The sequence below is a fragment of the Toxorhynchites rutilus genome, chromosome 2 (assembly GCF_029784135.1).
Source record: "Toxorhynchites rutilus septentrionalis strain SRP chromosome 2, ASM2978413v1, whole genome shotgun sequence".
Lineage (NCBI taxonomy): Eukaryota > Metazoa > Arthropoda > Insecta > Diptera > Culicidae > Toxorhynchites > Toxorhynchites rutilus.
Genome location: NC_073745.1, coordinates 166,246,629 through 166,258,322, shown reverse-complemented (window position 1 = coordinate 166,258,322; position 11,694 = coordinate 166,246,629). Strand labels below are relative to the sequence as shown.

At 42.3% G+C, this 11,694-nt stretch overlaps 1 long non-coding RNA gene across 1 annotated transcript in view; it reads left to right on the top strand.

Moving 5' to 3' along the window:
• The first annotated feature begins 1,417 nt into the window (after positions 1-1,417).
• LOC129765133 (uncharacterized) overlaps positions 1,418-11,694 on the top strand; it is a 36,835-nt gene continuing 26,558 nt past the window's right edge. Inside the window, exons 1-2 of the long non-coding RNA XR_008741372.1 lie at positions 1,418-1,604; positions 1,663-1,714. This is a non-coding gene — a long non-coding RNA (uncharacterized LOC129765133). The remainder of the gene's footprint in view (positions 1,605-1,662; positions 1,715-11,694) is intronic.

Below are 11,694 nucleotides of genomic sequence, written 5' to 3'. Positions count from 1 at the left end.
TTAGCATATAATCAACAGCCCTTTTCAGGGCTCCAAATTTGATGGCTTAGAGTTCAGAAAAGTTTTTTACAGGCCGAACTGAAACGAGAATTTTCGTTTGGATGCCATACAGCATCGAGAAATTTCCGGAAAGATCTAATCGTTGCTGAAAAATAATCTGCCAGTTCCCTGGGAATTGAAGAATACATCCATGCGAAAGAGTTTATTTTAATGTTTTCTAATTATATGGCGAATACAGCGACCAAATACATTTGATTTCGTAATTTTTCAATCAAGTGTAATTAGCTGGAAAGCTTCTGAAGATTATTCTTTCCCATCAGTAGGATATTTTCGTATCCAATATTGGATGCATAACATGAAAAACGGAAAATGTTTCGTATCGCGAAAATTATATAATTTTCAATCGATTATTACTCAGTCGCCGAAATTTTCATACTCAGAGAGTTCATTCTCCTCTAGTTTGCCTTCCAAATTGCCATCGTAAACCATACCTTCTCTCGATTCAATCACGCACGAAAAGCATACTGAAATGATATTCTGGTGGTGAAACCGATTCATTTTTCGTGAGGCGTCGTGCACAAATTACGTAACGTGATAAGGGGGGAGGGGGTAGATGTTGCGTTACTTTCTGTTTATTAGAGATAGGAAATTGCGTTACGAAAGGGGGGGGGGGAGAGGTGGTTCAAAATTCGGATTTTTAGCGTTACGTAATTTGTGCACGACGCCTGAGGACATCGACAAGACAACATCGTTACTGAACGAGCTGAACGGCGAGGGATCGAGGGATTCATTACCTGGCCTGACCTGACCTGAAATGCAATCAGTTTGTTTTAACTGTGAGGGAGCGCAGAAAAGCCGTGATACTCTCGTGACCAAGAGAGTATCAGCATCGAAATACGGTTCCTCGGGAAGACATAGAAGCAGCCGCCACACACACACATACACGCGCGCAACTCTTTTCGTTTGCTGGTTATCGAGAGGAAACCTGGAAAGAAATGATCGTTGCTGAAAAATAATCTGCCAGTTCCCTTGGAATTGAAAATTACATTCAAGCGAGTTTATTTTAATGTTTTCTATCCATATAATACTGCGACCACATACATTTGGTTTTGTGATTTGTCAATCAAGTGCAGTTAGCAGGAAAGCTTCTGAAGATTATTCTTCAGAACAAGGTTTTTTGTATCCAATATTGAATGCATAAAACCTTGAGTCTCCAACGTAACACTCTCGTTTTTGAAGTCACCCAAATATTTATTTATTCATTCATTTAGGATGGATATAGATTCAACTTCAAACAAATGATCTCTAAATCAACGATAGTCCTACGTCACCCTTGCGGTTATACCATAAATATAACCCACTTCCTGTTTTTACTTTTTTTCTTTGCCTACCACTACTTGAACAAAGCAGGGAGGAGACTACCTTCTATTCTACGTACTTTGATTACGCAATCCTAAAGGGCGGTGAATTTCGAATTCGAACTTTCATCGCAGCAGTCAGACAACTGTGAAACCAAAACAAAAACAAAAACGGCAAACGGTTATGGAAGTTAATGTTTCTGCAGAAAATAATTCATTGTACATTCGTATACATTGGAATGAGAGGTAAAACCATTTGAAACTATATAGATTTAGATTTTTATTTTTTCTTATTGAATTTTAGAGCGTTAAGCGATCGCAGATAGTTACTGATAAAGCACTAGACAAAATTAAACGTAAGTAACTAACCTCAATTAACTGCTAGAACCCCTAGACTGCTGTCTTTTCATTGGTCGAACATTTTGTCGGCTTTTTTTATCAGTACGGAAAGGTATGCGCATAACACCGATTCAGTATTCGCCGATAAAAATGTTTGATGCACTTCCCGATTATAAACTGAGGCTAGGATTCCTCGAGTCGAGAAAGACGCACCACGCTAGATATGGGGTACAGACTAGGGGGGCGTTGCTGATTAATGGTCAGCTGCATCCCAATAGCAGGTATCCCGTGTCGGGCACACGTACAGAGCATCGAAGACTGCAACATACCAATTATGAGAACACTTGTAATACTAACCTCGAGCCAACCGCGAGTAATCGGTTACATATTACTAACATAGTTGTAAGCAAACATTGTAGAAAAATTGAACTCCCGGCCCCGTTAGGCTGACGCCATATGAGCCTTAATAAAAATATATATTTTGGATAAAAAAAAAAAAAAAACTGAGGCGACCCGACTGTTCAGTTGGCCGGTGTACGCGCTAGCCACCCAACTCAACCAAACTATCGGCCGAGAAAGTCGGCAGTCTGCGGGAGCAATCAGAACTCTATAGAGGGGACCTAAAAAGAAATAAATCGTTTCCAGGGTGTCGACTTCCTGGAAAACCCTTGAAAATCAGTGAATATCAGGGAATTTTGTCAACAATCAGGAAAAAATGCAAATCCGCAAGCTGCGCAAAAGTAGACAGCTTCCCATACCTCTCGCCAATGCCAGCAGCCGGTAGCATTCCAGCTTCGATAACTTCGAATGGGGCGATCCCGGACCAGTGCCAACACTTGTCAATCAATGATCATCTAGTCTACCCACGATACCAAGCCGTGCAAGCTCTTCAATGCCATCATCTCCTGCGATTGCAGTGGGCGCGGAAACTTCACCATCAGCAGCTGCTTCATCAAATATACCCTCGGCCACTGCCACTACCGCTGTTGGAACGTTGCGGAGGCGGGCGCTGACGCAGCTCCCGCGGCAGCAGCAGCCCCGGCTAGAAGGTTTCCTAATATTGTGGTCGAGGAGCAAGAAACCCGTGACTGGTTGAACATTTTCTTTACCTTGTATCGGGTGTGAATCCTGATGACCGTGGTACAGCGCGGACTCGATTATATACAGTTTTTTATTTCTTTTCACTGTATATGATCAAATCCTGTATATAATCGAGTCAAAATTTTGTTTTGTTTGTTTTTTTACATGTATTTTTCGATTTTTGAAAATAAAAGAGGAATTTGATTTTTGATTCATCCCCAAAACACCTTTCTCACACGAAAAAAAAAATTTATCCAGATTATCTCAGGAGGTGATAGACGATCATTTTTTATTTTTTATTTAAATAATTTATTTTTACAGGCTCAGTTACATAGGTTTAAAGGAGCCGAACTCCTTACTGTATTGTTACTAGTATATATACATTTTTCCTTAATTCTAATGTTAATAATATAGGAAACCGATTACTCGCGGTCGACTCGAGTTTAGAAGGGTGACATATTTTCTTCAAAAAAAGGAGGGGATATGAGGATATGTTGACAATGATCACACTCACACTCTCAATCACACTCATCACACTCAATTCTTAAACCTATCTTATATCTAATATGTATTTACATTTCATCTGATTCTTAAGAAGGGATCCGATCTCTCACAAAGGAAAAGGAAAAACTAAGGGTATAAGGACAATCACACACGAAGATTGATAGCTTTAAGGAATACATATATTTGGGACATGTAATCAAGGTCTAACCGAGCCAACACGTCTCTCACCGGCACCATGGGCTGCCTTCCTCGAGCCCGAAGGGTGACTACTAAATTCGATCTGGCGACAAGATACAGCTCGCACGACCAAACAACGTGCTCGATGTCGTGGTAACCTTGGCCACAAACACAAAGATTGTTGTCGGCAAGATTAATACGAAAGAGTAGCGCATCTAACGAACAGTGATTGGACATGAGTCGAGAGAAGATGCGAATAAAGTCCCGACTCAAGTCCAGACTTTTGAACCATGGTTTGAGGCTAACCTTAGGGACAATCGAGTGGAGCCACCGGCCCAATTCATCTTCGTTCCATTTGCGTTGCCAGTTAACTATGGTATTTTTTGCGGACTAAAGAATAAAATTCATTGAAGGCGATTTGACGCTGATAAATATCGCCTTCAATTGCACCTACCTTTGCTAATGAGTCGGCCCTCTCATTACCCGGAATTGAACAATGTGAAGGGACCCAGACAAAGGTAATGACATAACAGCGTCTGGATAAAGCACTCAAAATTTCTCGTATTCTCTCAAGGAAGTACGGCGAGTGCTTTTCCGGCCTCACTGAACGGATAGCTTCGACAGAGCTAAGACTATCCGTTACAATGTAATAGTGTTCAACAGGTCGTGAGGCGACGCTGTCCAGCGCCCAGTGTATCGCTGCCAATTCAGCAATATACACTGAGCAAGGATTCTGAAGACTGTGGGAGGTGCTAAAAAATTCGTTGAACACTCCAAATCCTGTGGACTCATTCATAGAGAACCCATCAGTAAAGTACATATTATCACAATTGATATCCCCATACTTTGCATCGAAGATCTTTGGAACGATCCTCGATCGAAGATAATCTTATGTTCCATGGATATCCTGCTTCATGGACAGATCAAAATGCACAGATGAATTGATGTAGTCAGGAAAACAAACACGGTTGGGAATATACGAAGAAGGATCAACCTGCATGGAGATGAATTCATGATATGGACTCATGAACCCAGATTGAAAATTTAGCTCGATCAGCTGTTCAAAATTTCCGATCACCAATGGGTTCATAACCTTACACCGGATGAGGAACCGAAGAGATAATAAATTGAAGCGATCTTTTAGTGGGTGTAAGCCTGCCAAAACCTCGAGACTCATGGTATGCGTTGAGGGCATACATCCCAACGCAATACGGAGACAAAGATACTGAATTCGCTCAAGTTTAATAAGGTGTGTTTTGGCAGCTGATTGAAAACAGAAACTGCCATACTCCATCACTGAGAGAATAGTTGTTCGATACAACATTATAAGATCATTCGCTATCCAACTCTTGACGAGTAAAGTTCAGTGTCGGTATTGTGCGTTGCCACTTTTGCTATTGTGCTATTGGTACGAGTGTATCGTGTACGAGTGAAGGTCATTGCTGTCCGCGACCTGACCTTTTGTGAAGTGGAACGAAGGAACAAAGGAAGCAGCGCTCTTGCAGCGAGCCGGATTGCGGCTGTTGAACTGATTCGACATAACGGGATCGCCATCGCGTGACTGTCGCAAACGGGATTCATCATCACGTGGCTCCGTAAGCTATTCTTGCGCTATTGTGTTGTCTCCGTAGCGCGTAGCCTCTGTCTCTCCCTGATTAGGGCAGTAGAGTGCATTATTGGAACAACTTTTATATTAAGGTACACATATTTATTATTAATATTACTATTCAGTTATTGTTCATTGTTTAATATTATTATCATAATTTTTTTTTTGCTATTTTTTTTTGAGATTATTGTTAAAATCAATAATAAATTAGAAATAATACAGAAATTTTTGTAAAATGGAGAATAGTGGAGGATCTCCAGAGATGGAGATCTCCGATAATGAATCTTATACAAGATCTGGGAAAAAACATAAACGAGTCCCTCATAAGGAAGATAATTCTTCTGGGGACGAATCCGCTCATCATATCAAGCCCCCCTCTAAGAAAATTGCAAGCCTCCCTTCTCAACCCACTGTTACTTCCACTCCCCATCTCCATCATCGATTTCGCTTCCCCCTTCTGATGCTTCCGATCCAACCCAATCCTCGTCCTCGTCCCCATCCTCATCCTCGTCCTCGTCTTCCCCCTCTGTTGTCTCCGCTCCACGTGTCAGAGTTTATCCAGAAGATGCACCTGGAACTGGCCCGTGGGTTGTTTTCCTCCGGCCAAAACCGAAAGGAAAAAACCTTAACGTGATTCAGATCATGAAAGATCTGGCCAGATACACTTCTGTATCTGAAATTCGCAGGGTTAGACCGAACAAATTGCGAGTTGTCGTGAATGACCGGAAACACGCAAACGAGATTGTTGCTGATCAACATTTCACTCTCGAATATCGAACATTTATACCCTCCCATAACGTAGAAATTGAGGGGGTGATAACTGAAACGGGTCTGACGAGCGAACAAATAAAAGCAGAAGGAAAAGGCAAGTTCAAGAAGCTCCCCTCAATGGAAGTGAAAATCTTGGACTGTCGTCAACTCGGGAAACTTTCACATGATGGGGACCAAACTAAATTTACGCCGTCCGACTCGTTTCGAGTCACCTTTGCTGGTGCCGCCGTCCCTGACTACGTTATGGTAGACAAATTGAGACTACCTGTGCGACTCTTCGTGCCAAAGCCCATGACTTGCAACAAATGCAAGTCAGTTGGTCACACTTCGGATTATTGTGCCAACAAGGAGCGCTGTGCCACTTGCGGAGAGCAACATGAGGGGAAATCCTGCAGTGCGACTGAGCATAAATGTCAATATTGCGGGGGATCCCCACACGAGCTATCAGTTTGTGAAACTTACAAGAGTCGCTGGGAGAAACAGAAGCGCTCTTTAAAGGAACGCTCGAAGCGCACATTTGCGGAAATTTTAAAGGGCGCTTCGCCACTGACCCAACAACAAGAACAACCAATCTCAACACACAATACCTTTTCCACGTTGCCAGTTGATGAAATGGAAGCGGACACAGCTAGCGGGGGCACACCGTTTATTTTCAAAGGGAATCCCCGGCGCAAAAATGTGACCACTCCCAAAGTTCAAGAACAAGTCCCCACGGTTATATCCTCTGTTAGCTTGCCTAAAATATCGAGTGCAGCGGACAAGCAAAATCAGGTTTCTCCTGGCTTCGGTGGGAATATTTCATCTTCGAACGACCCAGCACTCGAGGGGACATCAAAAACCCCAACTGTCCCTATTTTTCCGTCCAGTTCAACTTCCCAATCGGGATTTATAAAGTTGTCTGGATCAAATCTTCAAGTGTTTTAATGTTTCCGACTCCATCAGAACCATTGTCATCTCAATGCTTCCAGTATTAAAGACAATTTTGCAACAATTGATGCAAACATGGCCCCTCCTTGCAATGATTATCTCTCTTGATGTCTAATTCAAATAGAGAGGTCGAAGATATCACTGTATTACAGTGGAATTGTCGTAGTCTTATCCCTAAATTGGATATATTCAAATTTTTAATTCATAACTTCAATTGTGATGTTTTTGCTCTGTCCGAAACTTGGCTTCCTTCGCGAGATGATATCTCTTTCCACGATTTTAATATTATACGCTTGGACCGTGATGATAGATACGGAGGGGTGCTTTTGGGGATCAATAAGTGCCACTCATTTTTTCGAATTGACCTTCCACCTATTGGAGGGATCGAAGCTGTTGCTTGTCATGCAAACATCAGAGGCAAAGACCTCTGTATTGTCAGCTTGTATTGGCCTCCGAGAGCTGCGGTTAGCCGCAAGCAACTTGTTGACATGTGCTCACTCCTTCCTGAGCCACGATTGATCTTGGGAGATTTCAACTCTCACGGAACTGCCTGGGGGGAACAGTACGACGACAATCGTTCATTGTTGATATATGACCTTTGTAACAGCTTCAATATGACCGTTTTGAACACTGGGGAAACAACACGTGTACCTAAACCTCCTGCTAACCCAAGTGCTCTTGACCTCTCGCTTTGCTCGAATTCACTATCGTTAGATTGCAAGTGGAATGTAATCCAGGACCCCAACGGTAGTGATCACTTGCCAATCAAAATTTCCATCACCATTGGGTCGAATTCTTCTGAATCTATAAACATGGCATATGACCTCACAAGACACATTGACTGGAAAAAATATGCGGACGCGATTGCTCTAGCCATCAATTCCAGAGATGGTTTACCTCCATTGGAGGAGTATAACTTCCTTTCTCGTTTGATCTATGACAACGCGGTTCGCGCTCAAACGAAACCCATCCCAGGTTCCACTATTCGTCGAAGGCCTCCCAATCTATGGTGGGATAGCCAGTGTTCCAAGCTTTATGTAGAAAAATCGAATGCATTTAAAGCTTTTCGGAAACGTGGAACCCCTGAAAATTTTCAAACGTATTTAGCCCTTGAAGATCAATTTAAAAACTTAATCAAAGGGAAAAAACGTGCTTATTGGCGAAATTTCGTGGGAGGTTTGTCACGAGAAACGTCAATGAAAAAATTATGGAAAGTGGCTCGAAACATGAGAAATCGCTCTTCAACGAATGAAAGCGAAGAATATTCACATCGATGGATTTTTAATTTTGCACGGAAGGTTTGTCCTGATTCCGCTCCTGTGCAAAAAATTGTTCGAGATATACCACAAGGTAGGTGCGATCTTGATTCCGAGTTTTCGATGGTAGAATTCTCTCTTGCTCTGCTTTCATGTAACAATTCTGCTCCGGGATCGGATAGAATTAAGTTCAACTTGCTGAAAAACCTCCCTGATGTGGCGAAACATCGCTTGTTGAATTTATTCAATCGGTTTCTGGAGAATAATATTGTTCCAGATGATTGGAGACAAGTACGAGTTATAGCTATTCAAAAACCCGGAAAACCCGCGTCCGACTTCAATTCGTACCGCCCAATAGCAATGCTGTCTTGTATACGGAAATTGTTGGAGAAAATGATCTTGTTTCGCCTTGATCGATGGGTTGAAACGAATGGCCTACTCTCAGATACACAATATGGGTTCCGCAGGGGCAAGGGGACGAATGATTGTCTTGCGTTGCTTTCTTCAGAAATTCAAATGGCTTACGCCGAAAAAAAACAAATGGCTTCAGTATTCTTGGACATAAAGGGGGCCTTCGATTCTGTTTCAATAGAGGTTTTGTCGGACAAATTACACTTTCGGGGTCTGCCGCCTCTATTGAATAATATGTTATATAACTTGCTTTGTGAGAAACATTTGAACTTTTCTCACGGAGATTCGGCAGTAAGTCGGGTCTCTTACATGGGCCTCCCCCAAGGCTCATGTTTAAGCCCTCTTTTGTACAACTTCTATGTAAGCGACATCGACAATTGCCTTACACAAAATTGCAGCCTAAGACAACTTGCAGATGATGGAGTGGTGTCTGTCGTAGGATCAAACGAATCCGACCTGCAAGGACCCTTACAAGATACTTTGAACAATTTTTCAACCTGGGCCATTGGGCTAGGGATCGAATTCTCCACGGAGAAAACAGAGATGGTTGTTTTTTCTAGGAAGCATAGACCAGCAAAACCAAAGCTTCAACTTTTGGGTAAACCGCTCACTCATGCTATGTCATTCAAGTATCTTGGGGTATGGTTCGACTCCAAATGTACTTGGGGGGCCCATATTAGGTATCTGAGTAAAAAATGCCAACAAAGAATAAACTTTCTCCGTACAATTACCGGCACCTGGTGGGGAGCCCATCCAGAAGATCTTATAATGTTGTATCGAACAACTATTCTCTCAGTGATGGAGTATGGCAGTTTCTGTTTTCAATCAGCTGCCAAAGCACACCTCATTAAACTCGAGCGAATTCAGTATCTTTGTCTCCGTATCGCGTTGGGATGTATGCCCTCAACGCATACCATGAGTCTCGAGGTTTTGGCAGGCCTACTCCCACTAAAAGATCGCTTCAATTTATTATCTCTTCGGTTCTTCATCCGGTGTAAGGTTATGAACCCATTGGTGATCGGAAATTTTGAGCAGCTGATCGAGCTAAATTTTCACTCCGGATTCATGAGTTCATATCATGAATTCATCTCCATGCAGGTTGATCCTTCTTCGTATATTCCCAACCGTGTTTGTTTCCCTGACTACATCAATTCCTCTGTGCATTTTGATCTGTCCATGAAGCAAGATATCCATGGATATTCAGATTACCAACGATCGAGGATCGCTCCAACGATCTTCGATGAAAAGTATGGGGGTATCAATTGTGATAATATGTACTTTACTGATGGGTCCACTATAAACGAGTCCACAGGATTTGGAGTGTTCAACGAATTTTTTAGCACCTCACACAGTCTTCAGAATCCTTGCTCAGTGTATATTGCTGAATTGGCAGCAATTCATTGGGCGCTGGACAGCGTCGCCTCACGACCTGTTGAACACTATTACATTGTAACGGATAGTCTTAGCTCTGTCGAAGCTATCCGTTCAGTGAGGCCGGAAAAGCACTCGCCGTACTTCCTTGAGAGAATACGAGAAATTTTGAGTGCTTTATCCAGACGCTGTTATGTCATTACTTTTGTCTGGGTCCCTTCACATTGCTCCATTCCGGGTAATGAGAGGGCTGACTCATTAGCAAAGGTAGGTGCAATTGAAGGCGATATTTATCAGCGTCAAATCGCCTTCAATGAATTTTATTCTTTAGTCCGCAAAAATACCATCGCTAACTGGCAACGCAAGTGGAATGAAGATGAATTGGGCCGGTGGTTTCACTCGATTATCCCTAAGGTTAGCCTCAAACCGTGGTTCAAAAGTCTAGACTTGAGTCGAGATTTTATTCGCACCTTCTCCCGACTCATGTCCAATCACTGTTCGTTAGATGCACTACTCTTTCGTTTCAATCTTGCCAGCAGCAATCTCTGCGTTTGTGACCAAGGTTATCACGACATCGAGCACATTGTTTGGTCATGCGAGGTGTATCTGGTCGCCAGATCGAATTTAGAAAACTCCCTTCGGGCCCGAGGAAGACAGCCCAATGTGCCGGTGAGAGATGTGTTGGCTCGGTTAGACGTTGATTACATGTCCCATATATATGTTTTCCTTGAAGGTATAGATCTTCATGTGTGATTGTCCCTACATCCTTATACCCTCCTTTCCTTCCTTTGCGGGTAATTCGTCCCCTTACTATAAATAGTAGAATAAGTTGAAATGTAAATACACTATAGATATACGAATAGATTTATGAAATGAGTGTTCATCAACATTGTTACAATTTCCTTATATCCCATCCTTCTCCTAAAAATATGTCACCCTCCTAAACTCGAGTACACCGCGAGTAATCGGTTTTCCACCTTACTAACCATAGATGTAAGAAAATTGTTTATATATATATAGTTTCAAAATTATATTTAAGAATTCGGCTCCTTTAAACTTAAGTAACTGAGCCTGTAAAAATAAACGAATTGATAAAAAAAAACATTATAAGATCTTCGGGATGGGCTCCCCACCAGGTGCCGTTAATTGTACGGAGAAAGTTTATTCTTTGTTGACATTTTGACGTAGGACTACGTCTAACCGGAAGATATAGGGGGTGAAATGGAAATCTAGGCACTGAACAAGTAGGAAAAATGCAAGATTTGGAACGCTTATAACTCGAGCATTTCTCAATAGATCGCAAAGGTTTTTGCATCAATTGATAGAAAATATATCCACGCATCTATCATAACGAATAACATTTCATTTTTCCTGAGATAAATAATTGAATAATTGTGAAATATCAAGCATTGTCCAAATGCACTATGTGCCCATTTTTGATTGGTCCATTTTGTGCTCCTCAAATCGTACCGACCAAAACGGGCAACCAGAGCAGCAGCGAAATAGAATGAAGCACGATTAGAAAGGAAAAAGAAAAAAATGAACGCAACATTGGTCGCAGTCTCACACATACGTAATTCTCGAGCCAGCCAGTCAGCTTAAAAATCCCCGCTCCGCTGCCGTAACGATCATTCTCATCCAAACCGTACACTACATCGGATCGCATTACAACACATCAACAAACCAACCCAAGCAGCCATGTCTGGACATGGTGAAGGAGGAAAAGTGAAGGGAAAGGCAAAATCCCGCTCGAACCGTGTTGATCTGGAGTTCCCCGCAAGGGTAGCTAGGCCGAGCGCGTTAGTACCAGTGCACCAGTCCACCTAGCCGGCGTTATATAGTTTCGGTCGCCGAAGTGATCGAGTTAGCTGGCAAAGCTGCTCGCGACGATAAG